Raw genomic sequence first — 20306 nt, forward strand, 5'->3', positions numbered from 1 at the left:
GAAGGCGGTTTACATGGGCAGGCTGACCATAAATCCAATTTTTTTCAAATGGGATTTTTACAAGTGTTATTTATGAGAGAAACTTCGCAGAATCCTCCATGAATACTGGCACAATAATGGAAAATGGGCAGGAGGTCTGGCTCAGTTAGTAGAGCTGCCGCCTTGTATGCCTGAAGATCTGAGGCTGCCAGTTCAAAACAACCGGAAGTACCCGAGAACTGATGACACACTGAAATACTGATGAGCTGACCCTCGGTGGCAGAGAGGAGTTGCCGTCAAGTGGAGCGTGGGAGGCGAAGGGCCAGAGAGAGGCCAGACCAGGAAGGAATCTAGTTGGAATGAGGAGTTCTATGAAAGACTAAAACTATTCAATTGTAAGGTTTAGAACAGCCTGCCTATGTAAACCGCCTTGGATTAAAGTCTGAGGAGAAATCTGACGACCAAAGAAAGGTGGTATATAAATAACTGTATAAATAAAATATAAAAGACACAGAAAGACAGAGGCAATACACACAAGAAAATCTGTCATGGAGAGAATGTATGTTTTGGGGGATCTGAGCAGCATTTGTCATGAATGAATGAGGCTAAGGTATACTCTGTGCAGAAACAGCTCTCTATCCACTGGAACAGCATTAAGAAGCACTACTTTAGTCTCCTCTGCAGTAGAGGCAATATCATTGCATTAATTCTTAAGTATAGATCTGCCAGCATTTGAGACTCCAAAAAACTGTCTTTCCCTTCTCTGTCCTGGGAGGTAAGGTTCAGGGAGCATATGGTGACAGCATGGTCAGCTTGATTAACTTATATATTCATTTCTTGCCACACTTGTATGGGTATGCTGAAAGCAAAAATATACAAGTCACTTTGCCTTTTGAAAGTATGGAGTCGTCCTGATTTTGTGTTTGCAGTGTGTTTGCTTGTGAAAATACAAAGAGCCCCAGCACAAGTTAGTCTGGTGTCCTCCTGCTGATAGAACAAACTGTTTGTAGTCACGTGTGCGTGCACCAGGAAAGCCTTTGGATGAGTTCCATGGTAATACAAATTGATATGCTTGTTGAGTACCATTTGTTTTGGCTGGGCTTTCTGATTGCAGAGTCGGTGGGAGAAGGAACGCCTTCAGGGTTGTACACATGCAGCATTTTCAAAACTCGTCAGCATATCTTGATTCCAGGCAACCTTTCTCTTTGCCAAATGAAAAGGCAGTCTGCACAAGCACCAGAGCACATGGGAAAACCTTGGACTGCATCACTCCAACTACCCTTGTCTGCAGCTTGACTGAAGGCTCCTCCATACAAAAAACACTGTATCACATAGACATCTGTGACAAGGGACCGTACTTCACTTTCCTGCTGTCATGCTAATTTTTAGTACATAGTAATTTTTTTAATGTGGAGCTTCCAAACACCCATTTCCCCCACCCTGCAGTCTGCTGTGGTATACTCCAAGAACAATTTTAATACAGGTCCAACCTTGTAATACACAGATTTTTTGTACACAGATTTTGACTCAACAGCCATTTGACTGAATGGCCCTTGCAAATGAGAAGGAATGTGCTGATCCCTGGTGAAGGGGAAAAATGCATCCCTTTAAAATGCTTTTCTTACGGTTGTAGAGATTTTTATCTCAACATGATGAGAAGGGCCCTTTAAATTAAAGGAAAACAGTCCTTTACAATAGTTAGAGAGAGGGCAGCCAGCTGACAATTCATCAATCATTCTCTCTCCAAGACCCCCTCCCTTCCCCCTGAACACATGAAAGAAAGATAATCCTTTCTAAGCACCTGGAAAGAGACTGATTGTTGGATTGTCCTCTTAATGACTCTGTCTTAATATCACAAAGGTCAGCAAAGCTGTTTTTAAATCACCTGAGCAAACAGACTTTGTTTTTTAAATTGATTTGCTATAGTTCGATTTTTGTGTGAGTTCTGGGAACAGAACGCACTGGAATAATGAGACTCAACCTGTATGCATTTGTAGACCAGGCATAATTCTTCCTGTAGTATCATTCTTTAACCATTAGCCCCTGGATGAGTTACAATGGGAAATCCTTGTAGCCTCCAATATGGAACTTCATTATAGAAAATAAAATCCTTAAATAATAGTAGCTAAAGACCAAACTAAACAGGTACCTAAACAGGAGTGGTGTAACTCAGAACACTGCCACTGCAAGGATACAATCTCAGGTCTGCTGCTTCCAGTGGCATCACTAGGGGGTGCAGGGGGTGAATACCGCACCAGTGACACCCTGGGGGAGTGACCACTACTGGCCAAAACTGTGAAAATCCCAGTATTTTTGAGTAATACCATAATGTTATATATCATTCAAAGGGGAATTTAATGCAGAATACAAGGAAACAAACATTGAAATATCTCTATTCAATCAAAACCTATAGCCAAGTAACCAGAAAATGAATACACAACTGTCTTATGTAACAAAAAGTGGATTTCTGGTCTGGTCTAGAGCAGTGGTTCTCACACATTTAGCACCGGGGCCCACTTTTTAGAATGAGAATCTATCAGCACCCACTGGAAGTGATGTCATGACCAGAAGTGACATCATCAAGCAGAAAATTTTTTAACTATCCTAGGCTGCAATCCTACCCACACCCAGGAGTAAGTCCCATTTGCTATCATTGTTAAAATATACATAGTAGCTGGTTAAAAGTACAGGTCTGTAAATTTCCCCAAATGTAGTCACATCCCATGGTAGCATCAAGTCTGATATATTAAAAACAAAATATTGAAATGAATTGGGACCCACCTGAAATTGACTTGCAACCCACCTACAGCCCAATCCTGAGCTGCCTGGGGCGCCCAGGCTCTGTGGCACCAAGAAGGGCTGCCGCTGGATCCTGTGCCTCCCAAGCTACCACAGGAGGCGCCTCAGGAGAAGGTAAGCAGCCCTGCAATGGAGCTGCTCATTATACTGCTGACCAAAAGGTCGGCGGTAAGGTAAAGGCATTCGCGTAGGCCGCATAGCCCTACACAAGTGCCTTGGATCCTGTGAAGCAGACCTCCACGGACCCGCCTCCCATCCCTCCCCCAGTCAATCCTCCAGCCTGCCGCCTCCCCGCATCACAACTCCCCGTCATGCCTCCTCCCCACCCTCTCTCCACCCCTGCCAGCCTCCCCCCTCCCCAGAACGCCTCCTCCCTACCCCTGCCCCGCCTACCATTCCACAGCTCGGCGGTCCAGGAGACCACTGAGCCGTGGAAGCTGGGCAACTGCCCCGTGCTTGCCCAGCACCAGCCAGCGCTGGGCTAGCACCGGCGGGAGCCTGGCAGTGAGGCTGGCAAACGTGCCTTATGGCACATTTGCGACAGTGCTTGGCGGCACAGAGCTGTGCCGCCGAGCACAGGATTGGGCCCCCAGTTGGTCCCAACCCACAGTTTGAGAAACACTGGTCTAGAGGATAGAGCTGTCATTAAGCCCAAAGACAACATCTGAAGGTTGCCAGTTCAAGAACACTGGAAGCTTCTGTGTGCAGTTAGACTTCAAAACTGAGGAGCTGAACTCTCTTGAGTGGCAGACGAGAAGCCAGCTGCAGCTGTTCTGTTACCAAAAAGGGCTGTTATGTTTTAAGGGGAATTATTATATTACCCTTTTGGAAACTTCAGGATCACAGGCTAGATAACAAGACAGCATAATGCAAAGACATTCCTTTTTAGCTTGAAAAGAGACTGAGAGAAAGAAAACTTTCAGTAAAAGATTATATTTTTATTACAAAAACACATAGGTATACATAATGCACATGGAAAAATGGTAAGTATATGTCTACTTGAATCCTAGTACTTGGATACAGTGTACCTAACTTTCATGGTGGTTGCGTGTGGAGTGTATTTGGTGCATTCCAAGGAGATCAGAAAAGGATAGATTTTAGGGAAGGATTTTAGGGGTCCCTGGTCTGCATAACCCAGTTGCTGACTAAAGATTTCCAGGAGCAGAGCCACGCATGTGTGGAGGAGGGGTGACTGTGCAGGTGCAGGGCTAGGTGATTATTTCATGCAATTGTTCAGTTCTCTTATGACATGTTACTCCCTTTCTACTTCAGGATTTAAACTGTATGATATTTTTAATGGCATGGCATGGCAATTTAACAGCAATAGCATGACAATTGTATTGTTTACACTAGACTTGAGTCTAGTTCTCTCATACAGGCCAAAGGAACAGTAGGATCATAGGAAGCTGCTTTGTACTGAGTCAGATCCTTGGTCCATCTAGATCCATAATTGCCCGTCAACACAGGCTGGCAGCGACTCTCCAAGCTAGACTTTCAGGCTGGACTTTTTTTCTGCCCTACCTGGAGATACTGCTGGAGACAGTGGCATAGCTAATGAATGTGAAGCCCGATGTGGATTTCAAAATGATGCCCTAGAAGTGATGTTACAACCAGAGGTGACATCATGCCCGGGCTTTTTAAAAAGTGAAAATTGGGGGGGAGCCTACTTCCTCCCCCCAGCAGCTCACCACTCACTTGATCTGCCACTTCCCCCCCCCCCAGCCAGTGGCATAGCTAAGGCATCTATCTGCTACCTGGGATCAAAGAAAATTCTGGAGCCCCCCCATGACAAAATCAAATTTAATTAAATAAATAAAAAGTGTGCCCCTTCTTGGTTAGAAACACTATGCTGGGGTGAAGAGGGATGCTAATTCTCTTCCTGCTAAATATAAGTTAACCGGAGTAGCTGTATTATGATACAGGGAAATGAGAGCTGACTCGTATTAACACCTTATTGGTTTCATGCTGTATCATAACAACAGCTCATTGGCTTTCAGAACTACCAGTCTCATAGGTCAATTCTGAGTTAAAGAAATCCACTTTTTGTTCCTTAAGGCAGTTGTGTTTTTGTTTTCTGGTTAATTGGTCATAACTTTTGATAGACTACAGATATTCTAATGTACGAGTTTGGTACATTAGAATATACCAGAATATGGTAGTTTGTTTCATTGCATTTTGCATTAAATTACCTTTCCAATGATATATAACATGATGGTATTATTCTTACTTACCAAGATTTTCACAATTTTTGCCACTAGCGTCAAGCTCAGCATGTTGCCCACCTAAAGCTTGCTGCCTGGTGCGACTGCTACCCCCTGCACCCCATTAGCTATGCCACTGGCTGGAGATTGAACCTGGGACCTACTGTATGCAAAGGATGTGCCCCACCACTGAGCCATGGCCTGTCCCATACTTGTTTGTGCATGTGTTTCCATGTGCACACATTTGTGCATGCAGTTGCTAAGGACAGAGAAGTAATCTGGAAGAGAATTGTGTAGAGGCAGAGTAAAGCAATGGTATTTACCCAGAATGTTTTTGTCTGCCCCTCTGCTTACCACATGTGATCAATAGGGGCTATTTCTATTATTTCCAAGAGCATTTGTAATGTCAAAGCAATTCTCCCCCTTTCACTTGAGGTACATTAAGAAGGGCAGGAGATATCTATAGGAGGACAGTCATTACTCAGTACTCTGCATACAGCTCCACTTTCTACCTGTGCCCTTGTATTTGCTCTAATGGGGTATTTATCCCTCTGAGACTATAGTCAGCTAGGAGAATATTTATGTGGCAGTAAAAAACTTTAACAGGAGGCTGCCTGAATCTAATAGTCTCAGGAATTTCAACACATCTCTGCTTGCCATGTGTCATGTTGAATTACATCGTGTCCTGCCTGTGACAGCAGCCCATAATGTGACCAAGGTAACAAAGTCTGAAATGGAATTCAACAGGAGAGGGAGCTTAAAGTGAGAGGGGACTTTTTACTTTTTTTGTGCAACTTATTTATAAATGTGCAATACATTTTACAACAAACATAATTTAAAGAACAGATTCTCTCTGTCCCTGCCTCAAGCATGCCCGTCCACTTGAGACCAAAGGGAGGGGGCACACTAATGTTTGGCCCATATAGTTTGTTTCTCCCCAACACTTTTTGAACATAGCATTAAGATAGCTGACATTTGATAAAAGGGTGGATTGTTTTTCCTCATTCTTCCAGAGATAATTGAAAAGGCAGAAAGATTATTCCAATCTAGTTTAATAATACCAGTCCAAATTCAGATTCATCACCCAAGAATAAAGACAGAATTAACACGAGTCCTTAAGAAAGATCCAATAGCCATGCAATAAAAATTGTTTTGGATGAAGAGAGAAAACCAGCTATTTTACTACAGTTGGGTGTCACGACTAAGTACAAAAGGGATGCAGGATTTATTTGAAATATGTAGACATCTCTTTCTAGAAAATCTCTTCCTACTTAAAAAAAAATACAGAACAGTGTATAAATAAAACATAAAAAGTCATAAAACATAGAATGTCATTGGTGGAGAATAAAACAACCATAAAAGTCAAACAGATGCCAGAATTTCAAAGCTCATGAATTATAATACTTGCTTGGCCTTTTTTCAGTCCAAAATTTAGATCCTCTCTCAAATGGAAAAGTATATTATTCCAATGAATTCTTTTTCATTCTGTTTCATATTATATGTATAGATTTAACACATAAAACAAAGTCTGCAAACTTATACACATTTCCCTGGGAGTAAATCCCATGGAAAGTAATGGTGCTTAGTTCTAAGTAGACGGCATAGGATTGTGCTGAAAGTTACTAATATTGAACTTATGAACTGTGGCAAAAATCATATGAGTTCATAACTGGGAAAATTCTAAATCACCAACAATTAAGAAATGGATTTTGAAACCTTTGGAAGCCATGGAGAGAGTCACAGTTCTTTGCACTAGCCAAACCGCTAGCACAGGTTCAAGGAGACCCACTGCAAAGCAGGAGACTGACAGCACAATTCTATCTATGCCTACGCAGAAGTAAGGACCAATGTATTCAATGGGATACTCCCAGGAAGGTGTGTATAGGATTGTAGCCTTATACAGGGGTAAGGGGATTAAAATCCACGTTACCTTCTGAAGCCTCTGATCCACCCCACCCTCAGCTAGATACAGTTTGCCTATTTTGGGCGCAGCTGCACCAACGGGAGGCAAAGGATAGGATTAGGCTGTAACTCCTGTCTTTACATGACTATCCATGGGGGTGGACTTGAAAAGTTAAATAATGGATTAAAAGGCTGACCCCATGCATGAAGCCAATGGAAGAGGTTGCCTTGGGCAGTGAATTGGCAGGAGAACCTTCCTTCATGCTGTGGTGTGCCTCTGCCACTCTTCCTCCTCCTAGTGTGTGGATTCAAAATGGAGGAAGGAACAGGTTGGTTGGTTGGTTGGCAACCTTCAGTCTCGAAAGACTATGGTATAAGCCTACAGCACCCAGTATTCCCGGGAGGTCTCCCATCCAAGTACTAACCAGGCCTGACCCTGCTTAACTTCTGAGATCAGACACGTGCAGGGTAACAGGAGTAAACAAGAAAGTGTGGAGGAAAGTAGAGTGATGGAGGTGCTTTCGCCCACCAAGCTCCTCTCCTCCAGCCTTCCTTTTTGTTGCATTCCTCTAGTCCTTTAAAATTCAGAGTTGAAGAGGAACAGCGGAAGAGGTGGCACCTGATGAACTTCCAGATCAGTAAGGTAGCATTTGTTGGTGCTGGGAGATCATGGGCCAGCCCTGCAAACAAGCCTCTTCACACTGACACTAGGACATGGTGTTTTTTAATGTGTGTTCCTTTGGACTGTCATTGTATCAGGCATTCCGATGTGGAGTTCACCAGAGTACAAACCAATCAATAGGAGAAATAGGGGTTAGTGGGCTGTCACACAGCATCTGGGAGCATCCAGTCCTTGTGCCGTGAACAATCAGCATCCTGTTCACAGAACCCTGGTCAATATTGTTACAGATTACTCCCATGGAGGGGAAATACACATTTAAACAACAACAACGATGACGACAACAACAACAACAAGGAATTTTCTCTATGCCTTGTATGAAATTGTGTCTTTATTTACCAGCAGCACTTACACAGAAGTAAATTTTTCAGTCTGTTAGGAAGAGAAAAAGTCAACACTGTACTCTAAAGGGGTCAGTTTTCACTCTCTCACTTGCTCACACGCATACAAAGAGAGGGGGGGATTTTCAAAAAGAACTTTTAAATTAAACCATGGGCATTTTGTATCTGTGATATAATGAGAGAACAAATCTTTAATGTTGCTATACAGCAGAGTAACAAGACCATTGAGTCCTGGGCAACTGTGTCCTGGCCAAGTGCGTCCCAGTTATTGGCATCCCTGGACATTTGCGCCCAGTATTTGTTGTATCCTGGACATTTGTGTCCCAATATATGTACTTTTTTTATTTTTAAAACACACAGGTAGGCTTAAGGTCAGGGCTGAGATAAGAGGCTTAAGAACATAAGAAGAGCCCTACTGGTTCAGGCCCAGGGTCCATCTAGTCCAGCCTCCAGTATCTCACAGCGGCCCACCAGATGCCTCAGGAAGCACACACAAGACCACAAGATACTTGCATCTCACTGCTACTCCCCTGCATCTGGCATTCTATTTACCCTCGCACACCAGACTGCACTTGAGTCTAACTTGGGCCACTTTATTAAACACAGTGCCCAATTTTTAATGGCATGAAATCTAGTGAATATACCTTCCTTCCCTTGCCAGTCTAGGTAGGCAAAAAACCGCCATCCACGGTCAATTTGGATGACAGAAAAAAATTCCGACCCGACCATCATAATGAGCGACCAGCTAATCTCAAACTGCACATACATACATATATAGGCTCAGCATATATAACATGGGGTTTGTTGCCCAGTTACAGTAGGACTCAAATAACCAGGACACAAAATAAACCAGATGAAAATGTCCAGGGAAGCCAATGAGTGGGACGCATTTGACTGGGACACAATTGTCCCAAGATGCAAATACCCCAACAGTCCGGTTTTCAAACTCTCCAGGAGTTTGAAAGCCGGAGTAAGTCTTTGTGGGGGCGGGGGGGAGGCAGCAGGGGCAGAGGGAAGGCAGCAACGCGATCCCCAGGATCATGTCACTCAGGGGGCTGCAGGGACTAGGATGCACTCACCAGTCCCTGCAGCAGCCGTCCCTGTGTGTGGGGAGCCCTGCGCGAGCGCCTGCAGGGTTCCCCAGGTCAGAGAAAGGGAGAGTGGGGCAATCGCGCTTCGCTTCCGCTTTTGCGGAGGCAGAGCAGATTGCTTCACTCTCCCTTTCCCTGACCTGGGGTGCCCTGCAGGCGCTTGCGCAGGGCTCCCCGCACACAGGGATGGCTGCTGCAGGGACTGGAGGATGCACCCCAGTCCCTACAGCCCCGTCAGAAGGGAAAGTGGAACGATCGTGCTCTGCTTCCGGTTTTGCGGAGCGAGGCGCGATCACTTCACTTTCACTTTTCCTGACCTGGGGAGCCCTGCCAAAGGTTGTGCAGGGCTCCCCACACCCCCCAGAAGGCTGCAAGAGGCTTGGGCAAGTGCACCCAAGCCCCTGCAGCCCCCCTGAGTGGTGAGATCCTGCGGATCGCGATGCTGCCTTCCCCGTCTCCAGGCTGCCCCCGCTCTTTAAGAGGGTAGAGGCCAGGACCCACAGGCTGGGGCGTCGTGACGCCCCAGTTTGAATACCACTGCCCTAACATCATATGGCAGGGGAAAAGGGAAAGGTGGATGACGAATGGGGGCAGAAGAGCAGAGAGGGCTGACCCAAGATTTCCTGGTGTCTGAAGTTATATTTCAAATGCTGCCCCCCACCCATTGATGTACCAGCCTCTGTGCCTCCCACTGTCCAAACTCAAGCTCAGCACCCTCCATCCCTTTTGATTCCTCCCCCCTTTTCCAGTCCAGGGAATGAACAGAGACGAAGGAGCAGTGGGGGCAAGTTTGCAGGCAGAGATGACTGCTCTCCCCCCTCCCACCAATTCAGCAGTTCTTCCTTAGCAAGGCACAACTCAGCAGTCTAGTCTGAGACAACTGCTTCAGGTGGCCTCATGGACAAGCCAGCCCTGAAAGCAGAGGTGCATCTTCCATGGAAGTTGTGGATTTGTGAAAAAAGAGACAGGATCTCAGGATTGTGACCCTGAAACCCTGTGAGGTAAATAGTCTGAGCAAAAACTATGGACTTCAGTTATATCCAGTGAGAGCCAATGAGAGTTCCTGAACCAAACAGTAGAGATGATGAATTACCTACAGGGAAGGGGGGGGGGAAGCTATATGAAAGTGAAAAAAACCTGTGAGCTCCCAACTGCAGTAGCTGGTTGAATCAAAAACAGCACCAGGATGCAGGTCTGTTGTTATCTGGTGTGCTCCCTGGCAGTGGCGTAGCTAGGGGGTGCAGGGGGTAGCAAGGGGCATCAAGCTTTAAGGGGGCAACAAGCTGAGCTTGATGCAAGTGACCAAAATTGTGAAAATCTTGGTATGTATGAATAATACCATCATGTTATATATCATTGGAAAGGTAATTTAATGCAGATTGCAATGAAACAAACAGCACTGGAATATCTGTATTCTACCAAAAGTTATGGTCAATTAACCAGAAAATGAAAACACAACTGTCTTGTGGAACAAAAAGTGGATCTGCCTTACTCCAAACTGACCTATGAGACTGATTGTTCTGAGTGCCAATGAGATGTTATTATGATACAGCATGGGACCAATAACTTTTTATTTATTTCCTTAATTAAATTTGATTTTATCATGCGGGGGGGGGGCTAAAAAATGTTCTTTGACCTCTGGTAGCAGATAGATGCCTTAGCTATGCCACTGACTGGGGGGAGGCAGCAGAGCAAATGGGTGGTGAGCTGCTGGGGGGAAGTGGGTTCCTCCCAATTTTCACTTTTTTAAAAGTGCAGGCATGATGTCACTTCTGGTTGTGCATCACTTCCAGGGCAACATTTTGAGCTTGGCACCAGGCTGCATGATCATTAGCTACGCTACTGTTCCCTAGGGCATTTGGTGGGCCACTGTGAGACACAGGAAGCTGGACTAGATGGGCCTATGGCCTGATCCAGCAGGGCTGTCCTTATGTTTTTAAGTTCTTAAGTTATTCATTTGGTTATTCATCTCTGCCATCCTGAAGACCAACAAGACGTCATCACTTCTGCAGCAGTAGCAAGATATGTGTGGCCTAGGTGGGTTGCAGGGCAGAGTCAGCTTCATATGTCTCTTTCCCTTTGCCTACCATGCTATTACAAGCCATCATGGTCCAAACTACACCAGCAACCTTTATCTTGCTTCATAAAAATCTTTGCGAGCAGAGTTAATAGGATTACTTTATAATTATAATGCTCTGTTTTGAAAATATTGCTACTGGAACCAAGGAGACACACCAGGTGATGCTCTTGGACAGCCCCCTTTCTGTGTGACTCTGTTACAGGCTGGTTTTTACAGCCGATAACAAGCTGGGACTGGACTTGCACACATTTTCAGAATGCCTTTGAAATTGCTTGTTTCTGCTAATTTGCCTCTCTCCTGGGCTGTCAGACCTACACAGACTCTTAATGTAATTCTGATGCTGTGTCAATGGAAGATTACAATGCTTATGAACCTTTCAGCCCAATCCTATCTGCCGGCCTCCTGCTATCTGTCCTGCTTCCTGGACGATGTATAGGGTGGCAGGCACGCACAATGCTTTCCAAAGTAAAGGGGGTGTGAACCATTGGGGGCCCTCATAGAGCTTTTTTCCCCAGGGCTCTCCAAATGCTGGAGCAATTCCTGATTTGTTGTCTCTGTTTGATCTGAGTTATAGTAAACTGGCGTGCGTGTGCGTGTGTGCTTTAAAAATAAACTAGGGGGTATGGCTATCTCCAGAGTAGTGTCGAAATGGACCATATTCCCTTCTAGGAAATCTGGTGCTTCTCTCTAGCTTGAGACCATATCAAAACCGTACAGCTATATGGCCCTGGTGTTTATGTAGGGATAGATTCAATATCCCAAATCGGCCTTTTCAGTCACACTAGATGCTGTTCCAGAACCACCATTCAGAGCGCGATACCATAGTCTTTCGAGACTGAAGGTTGCCAACTACTAGATTCAGTATCACCCGAAATGCAGGACAAGGCTCACATTTCCACCATTCACCCAGCGGAGGGTTTATGTACCAACTGACAATCCTCATGCTAAGTTCTCCATGGAGGGGAAGGATGAGGATTGTCTTGACTGGCCTCCTTGCTTCACTTCCTTTCCCATTCATATATCTCCACACAATCACACACAAGTTTTCTCCTGGTGGCTTGCAAGGCTGAGCAAGGTGTCAGAGACAGTAGGCCAGTTACTCTTTGGGGTCAAGCATTAGGCAGGATGGTTTTCATCATATCAAATGAGAAGTTTAATTGGGGATTAAAATAAACAAGGAAAAACAGGCAATCAAATTCTATACTTAGAACAAGAAGCAATGTTCAAAACAAAGTAAAAACAGAATCTAAGACTTCCCTGATTTTACTATTTGCTGGTGTCGAACCAAGGAGCATAATGGTGGTGGAAAGGAGAGGGATAGGATCTGGCTGTGTGTGAATGTCACTGATCCTGCCTTTCTCACTACCCCCTTCCATCCTACTACCCATCCGTCCCACCGATAGCCCCCACTGCCACTCACCTCATGCTGGTAGACAGAGTCTTCGCCAATCAGCACACCTGGCTGCAAGTGATGCTCTACTGACATCCTTCCTCTGGTGGAAAGTGCATTCTGCTGGAGGCAGAGCGGATAGTGTTGGGCTATCAGTGTAGGCCAGCAGTGGGCACACTTTCAGCTTTGGGGGTCCTGGACCTTTAACAATTGTTTAGAAGAGGGAATTTCAGCAGCTGCTGAGATTTTCTCTCCTACACGATTGTTAATGGTTCAGGATCCCTACAGTTGAAAGTTTGCCCACCCTTGGGGTAGACCATGTTTAAAGTGCCTTCGTCGTATGAACTGAAATTATCAACACCCAAGAGCACAGCCTTTACTGGAGTGGCCCCAAATCTATGGAATATCTCCCAGATTCAGTTGGGTACATAACTCTGTTCAGAAAGGAATTTGATCCGTGTGTCTGCTGATGTGATCTACTGTGCTGAGTCCAAATATACTGTGCTTTTTATTTGCTTGTGAACCTATTTTTATACATGGGGATTGTTTTTAGTCATATAGTTTTAGATTATTTTTGTTAATTGACTCAGACGGGTGGACTGGTTTGGCAGAAATGTTTTAAATGAATGAATGTCCCACTGACTTCTAAAAAGCTGATCTGTGGATTTTTGGGTGCCTCTCTTTTAAAACACATTAATGTGGTGGGAGGCGTGTACACAGTGATTCAGTGAGAATCAACCCCCCAAAGCATTTGCTTGCCTAATAAGGGGCTTCTCTGTTTCTTTAGGATGCTATTTCTTTCACACTGTGGCATACCTTTTAAAAAGTTGTTTGGATTTCCTGTTCAGTTTCATTTCATCTTGTTATAATCCTTGAACTCTCCAAATAATTTTTCTCATTCCTTGCAGTCTAAGACCTTGTGGGGAATTATCTCCTTGCAGCACAGTCAGGTGGAGGGGGGGTGGGGAAGGAAGAGGAAAGCAGACCTTATAGCAGCCAGAGTTTTGAGGTAGTGCTTCTGCAGCCTGTAGAGCTGCCTGTATGCCTTGTTTGCCCATCTTTCTGCATTGATATTTTAGATCAATGAACACCTAAGGAAAAAGAAGTCCGCCCGATGAGCAAGCTCCCTTTTCATTTAAAAAGAAAATCCCTCAATTTATGTTTGCTTTACAGTTTTAATTCAGTACTTAATTACAGCCAACAGAGGATAAAAATTAGAGCAACAACTTTTAAATTCCGCTCCAGGCACTCTTGCACTTTTTTCAAAAGCAAATAGACCCTTTTCCTAAATATATATATATTTGGATGATGATGACTAGACTGCATGCTAGATTCCCCTTTCCCTTAGGCAAAGATCTTTCTCATGGCATGCCCCCTGCAAAGACAATTCTCCCTGATTGCTTCCACTGGCAAAGCAAGTACAAGAGAAAACATGGTCAGTCCCCTGATTTGTTGAGCAACAGGGATTGAACATGCAACCTCCAGATCTATAAGCAGATTGGTTTCAGTGGTGCTGCAAATCACAATGCTAATCAACAATCCAGTGGCACAACAGAACTTCAAACAGCCCACGGTTTGTATAAAAGGGAAAGATCTATTTCCAAGTTGTTAAGAAGAGAAAACCGACAGGCTAAGCCATAGTTCAGGCCCAAACTACACATGAAGGCAGTAGGCCCATGTCTTTAAACACAAGTCTTCCCCATTCACATATAAGGAGTGTGTGTATGTGGGGGAGGGGGGTGCATTCTAATGAACCAAAACGCTATATGGGATGGAGCAGAGGGCTAACTGCAGTTGTCGCTCCTTACCCCCAGCCCCATCGATCACTTCAGGCACTTAAGTCAGTTCTGATACCAGAAGCAAATTTACAGACTGATCCAAACACCAGGTTTATGAGAATGGAAAACAGTTCCACTATCATCATATACAGTTGCATGCGGAATGCGCCACCAATAGCCATTTTGGAACTGCTGCCACAAACACTATTACCTGTGGGAGTGCAGGTAAGTCATTCAGGGCACAATCCTTAACAACTTTCCAGCACTGAGGTAAAGACAATGTAACTTCGAGGTAAGGGAACAAACTTTGCCTTACCTTGAGGAGGCCTCCGTGACTGCCCCCCAACTGCAGCACATGCCCCACTGGCACAGCTATCCCAGTGCTGGAAAGTTGGTTAGGATTGCACCCTCATTCATTCATTCATTCATTCATTCATTCATTGAGAGAGAGAGAGAGAGAGAGAGAGAGAGAGAGAGAGAGAGAGCACCTTTCCCCAGGTAATAAAACTGGTGCCCAAGCCCATTTTAAACAGAATCAAAATATAATTAATCAAATCATAATACTTGTACAATCACAGCAGCATAAATAAACCTAAAAACAGCAGCTAATATAAAAGCACTGAGACAATAAGAAATGCCAGCAGACCACCACCACCTTTGAAATGTAAAAAAAGTCTTCATTGCACTCAACTGAAAAAATGCACAGCACAATCCCTCCCCTTCTCTTGGTACCACTTTGCAATGGGAGGAGGAAGAACTTGACTTGTTCTCCATACTGTAGATCACCTACTGCCATGCTAAAGGGTGCAGTCTGCAACATGATCAACCTCCCTCCCCTCCTCTTGGCAAAGCAGATTATGCTGAAGACTGTCTCTTCAGTTCTTTGACCTGGCAGTTGCCCTGTAAAAGAAACCAATGCCCCACTGATTCCCTCCCTCTCTTGGCAAGGTGCTTGCCAAGACAGGTGGAGGAATTGCAGTGTGCATATTTCACCTTGTTATGCACTCCCCAAAAGATTGCCAAAATTGCAAAAGTATGTATGACTGCTTTGTCACAAGCTATTCTCAATATATTCAGCTCTGGTGTGCAGCTTGACTAGTACAAGATGTAGAATGGCCAGCCAGCTGAGTGGCTGACAGTGGAATGTGGTCATGTGCATGGCAACATGTGGCTAAAGCGAATCCTTATTCCAAAGGAATTGCTTTAGCCACATGTTGCCATGCAACAGAGGTTATGTGAATCAATCCTAAATTAGCACTGTGGTGGTGCTTGGTGCAGGGGAAGCAGCATTCCCATTAACTGTCAGCTGGTTTAGTGTAACATATGGAATCCTGCCAGTACACAGTGTGTGCCAAAAAGCACATTTACACTCAGGCAGCTGCATACCGGCATTTGGCTGAACCAGTAGCAAAGTTCAATAAGCAATGCATTTCCAAAGCATTACAAATGTACTGATTTGGGTTGTGCAAAACTGAATTGAGTCAGTGCCTAGCATTTATCCAATGGGCAGGATCATTCCTCCACTTGTGGCCAAAACAGTAACCCCACATATTATTTATTTCTCAGGAAACGCTTGACTGTTTCCATGCCCACCACAGTGAACAGTTCAATCCTATGCACATCAGCTTAGACATAAGCACTGTTCCCACTATGCTGCATGGCTGTTATTTCATTCCATTCCTATGAGGTCCTATTCTTACACAGAGATGATTTTTAACTCAAGGCATAACTGTTTTCTTGATGGTCACAAAACTGACTGAAATCACTTGGGCTTATCATTCCCAAAGAAATGGGTTTACACTACATACTGTCCTTCTGCTTCAAGCCGGTCAGCGACCATCGTGTGTCCCAGAGCACTAGCATAAATGTGTGCAGAGACCAGACCAACTCAAGGCATTGGGCTGATGTGAGTCAGCAGTGTGATGCAGCTGCAACGAAGGCAAATGCAATTTTAGCCTGCGTTAGTAGAACCGTAGCTTCCAAGTCACGAGAAGTCAGGGTTTCACTTAACTCTGCACTTGTTAGACCTCACCTGGAGTACTGTGTCCAGTTCTAGGCACTTCACTTTAAGAAAGATGCAGTCAAACTGGAGCATGTTCAGAGGAGAATGACAAGGATGATCAGATGGCTGGAGGACAAGCCCTACGAGGACAGGTTGAGGGAACTTGGTAGTTCAGACTAGAGGAGAGAAGGCTGAGAGGGGATATGATAGTGCTCTTCAAATACCTAAAGGGCAGTCATATGGAAGAAGGGACAAATTTGTTCTCAACTGCCTCCGAAAATAGAACTAGAACCAATGGGTGCAAACAGCAAGAGAAGAGATTCTGACTGGAATCAGGGCGGTTTGGCAGTGGAACATATTGCCGAAGAAGGTGGTAGACTCTCCCTCACTGGAGATCTTCAAGCAGGGGCTCAAGAAGCACCTATTGGAGATGCTCTAGGCCAGGGCTGTCAAACTCATTTCATACAGAGAGCCGAACAGCATTCATGATGACTGCTGAAGGCCAGAACTGATGTCATTAGGTAGGAAGTGATGTCATTAAACAGGTCAAAATAAAAAATAAGCACTTTTTCCTCACTCAGGAACTCATTATTTGCAAATGACAGAAGAGAAAATATGCAATTCTTGATCATATTTCAAGTTATGGGAGAGCCCAATTTCTATGTGGGCTGCCTTTTCAGCAGTAACACCTCAGCACTGCTCAGCAGCTGAGGGCCGGATAAAAGGCTTCCGCGGGCCGCATCCAGCCCCCGTGAGGAGGTGGAGATGGTGGTAGGCCCTGCTACCACATCCTAATCCCCCTCCCAGCCCAGGAGACCTGACACAGGTCTCATCGAATTGGTGCCAATCCGAGGAAAACCATCAGAGCCACCTGAGGATTATACAGGGTAAGGGAGCATAAGCACTACGTAGTCCCAGCACTGCATCCCAGCCCCATGGGATGCAATGGTCACCATTTCAAACTGGTGCTTTTCAACCTCTTCATAAATGACCTGGTGACAGGGTTGAGCAGTGAGGTGGCTAAGTTTGCAGACGACACCAAACTTTTCCGAGTGGTGAAGACCAGAAGTGATTGTGAGGAGCTCCAGAAGGATCTCTCCAGACTGGCAGAATGGGCAGCAAAATGGCAGATGCGCTTCAATGTCAGTAAGTGTAAAGTCATGCACATTGGGGCAAAAAATCAAAACTTTAGATATAGGCTGATGGGTTCTGAGCTGTCTGTGACAGATCAGGAGAGAGATCTTGGGGTGGTGGTGGACAGGTCAATGAAAGTGTCGACCCAATGTGTGGTGGCAGTGAAGAAGGCCAATTCTATGCTTGGGATCATTAGAAAAGGTATCGAGAACAAAACGGCTAGTATTATAATGCCGTTGTACAAATCGATGGTAAGGCCACACCTGGAGTATTGTTCCAGTTCTGGTCACCGCATCTCTAAAAAGACATAGTGGAAATGGAAAAGGTGCAAAAGAGAGCAACTAAGATGATTACGGGGCTGGGGCACCTTCCTTATGAGGAAAGGCTACAGCGTTTGGGCCTCTTCAGCCTAGAAAAGAGACGCCTGAGGGGGGACATGATTGAGACATACAAAATTATGCAGGGGATGGACAGAGTGGATAAAGAGATGCTCTTTACACTCTCACATAACACCAGAACCAGGGGACATCCACTAAAATTGAGTGTTGGGAGAGTTAGAACAGACAAAAGAAAATATATCTTTACTCAATGTGTGGTTGGTCTGTGGAACTCCTTGCCACAGAATGTGGTGACGACCTCTGGCCTGGATGCCTTTAAAAGGGGATTGGACAAGTTTCTGGAGGAAAAATCCATTATGGGTTACAAGCCATGATGTGTATGTGCAACCTCCTGATTTTAGAAATGGGCTATGTCAGAATGCCAGATGCAAGGGAGGGCACCAGGATGAGGTCTCTTGTTGTCTGGTGTGCTCCCTGGGGCATTTGGTGGGCCACTGTGAGATACAGGAAGCTGGAATAGATGGGCCTATGGCCTGATCCAGTGGGGCTGTTCTTATGTTCTTATTTCGGCACTGCTGCAGCTCTGGATGCTGGGAAGCACAGGACTGGGCTGCCCAGTAGGTTATGCTGACAGCTGGTAACCAGGCCAAGTTTATCCACTGGGCTAGTCATTAACAAGGAGACCGGCACCATCCCTATGCATTCTGTGGGTGCCAAGCATGTGGAATCTGTACACCTGACACTTGAAAAGCCCTCTTTCTCAAAACACCCTAAGATTAACTCAGTAATAGCTCTTAATGTACATCTTTGCCCCTACTAACCTGTATCTTGTTGCAGATCATAATGGTTTTAGAGAGTTAAATGGCAGGATTAGTAGTGCTGGGAAGTCAGAAAGTGCCTGTCGCACTAATCTAAGGCTCTTCGGATTATTACGTAGATTTCCTCTGTAAAAGTTGTGTAGTGTGTGCAGGCAATAGCACAGTGTATTTCTACCTGAGGCAAATGAATAAAATCACACAAGCAGAAGCAAGCCAGCTTTTTGTAGGAGATAGGATGAATGGGTTCAATAAAAATCAGATAGATACTTCTGAACAGTGGCCAAAAATGCTTCTGGCTACATAACATCCCTAAACTCACAACAGAGAACACAACACTCCAAACTGGAAACTTAAAACAATGGGCCCAATTCTGTTCTTCCCTGCACTGGAGCTTCCTGTTAAATAATAAAGGAAGGCATAGAAATAACAGCTCTTCACATTTATTTCATCTTCAGAACAGAACCTGGCAATGAAAACACAAGGCAAATACCCCTGGCTTTATACCCCTTAGCTCCGCCCAGATTCCCCACGACTGGTGCTGTTGAAACATTAAACTACAGGGCCAATTGGATGGTAGGATTTTGCTCCACTACCCAATTGGCCAGCCATAAGACTGGGCCAATCGGTGATGCAGGATTTCGATCCTACATTACTTGCATACATAACACTTCCCATAACCATTCGTGGTGTACATCTTCCAAACACAATACTTCATTACCTTAAGTTAGATTTTTTTAGAAAATAAGATTTTTTGAAAAATGGGTTTCTAGTGAATTCTTTTCACTGCTAAGTAGAACTGGGTGTGTGGGTTTTGCTTCTGTTTGATGTCTTTAGCAAAGGTGATTATCTAACAAAAACTAACATGAGCTCACCTCTGGGTAAGGGAGCATTTGCTCCACTGCCTGGGGGTAAGTCTCCACTGGCTGCAATGGCTGGCACAAGTCTGAGTGGATCCAGAAACGTAGATTGAGCCCAGGAAGGGAGATAGGATATCGGCAGCCACCAAAATTGTTCCCATCCCAGCTTTGATGCACCCCCCCTCCCTGCCCTGGACTCTGCCCCATTCCTCCCCCTCCCTGGTCCAACTTGTCAGCACCGGGAATTCTTTGGAAGCTGCTGGCACATGGCCGTTCATCAGTTGTGTTGGCGGTCAGACTGTGTAGAATGACAAGTCCCATTTTGCAACTACTGTAAAGTATGCTGCGCCATGAGGATTAGGCTCTGATTGGATGATGATCATGAATGGGCTCTGAGCATGATGCAAAATGGCTGGTCTCTCATTAAGTTCCCCCTTGGCTTGGACAAGCTGGTTTCACCTTTGAATCGGCAAACAAAATATAGTTAAGCTGACTCTCCATAATGAACCTGGAAACCCTATCCAATGGCTTGCTGTTTTGATACTGGAGTATCTGCAATCAGAAATAAAGGTTTCACTGCTAGGTCACATAGCAGCCCCAGTCTCAGCCTTGGCATAACCACGGCCCACACAAGGGTTCTTGAGTTGCACAGATTGGAGCAGGTAAAAGATAGGAAGAGACCTTATGTGGCAATAGAAGGGTGTTGCCCAACCTTCCTGAATACAAAAATGGGGGGGGGGGAGGGAGCAAGAACTGTTCAGCTCTGTCTCACCCCAAGAACAGGATGCAGGGTGAGACAGTGTCATCTGGCTCTCTCTTTCTCCATTTTGGACTGAAGCTGAAAACATATTTATTCCATATGGCCTTTTAACATGTATTTAGCTAAGGGCGCAATCCTATCCTGCACTGGAACAGGC

Source organism: Tiliqua scincoides, chromosome 1 (assembly GCF_035046505.1).
Source record: "Tiliqua scincoides isolate rTilSci1 chromosome 1, rTilSci1.hap2, whole genome shotgun sequence".
Classification (NCBI taxonomy): Eukaryota; Metazoa; Chordata; class Lepidosauria; order Squamata; family Scincidae; genus Tiliqua; species Tiliqua scincoides.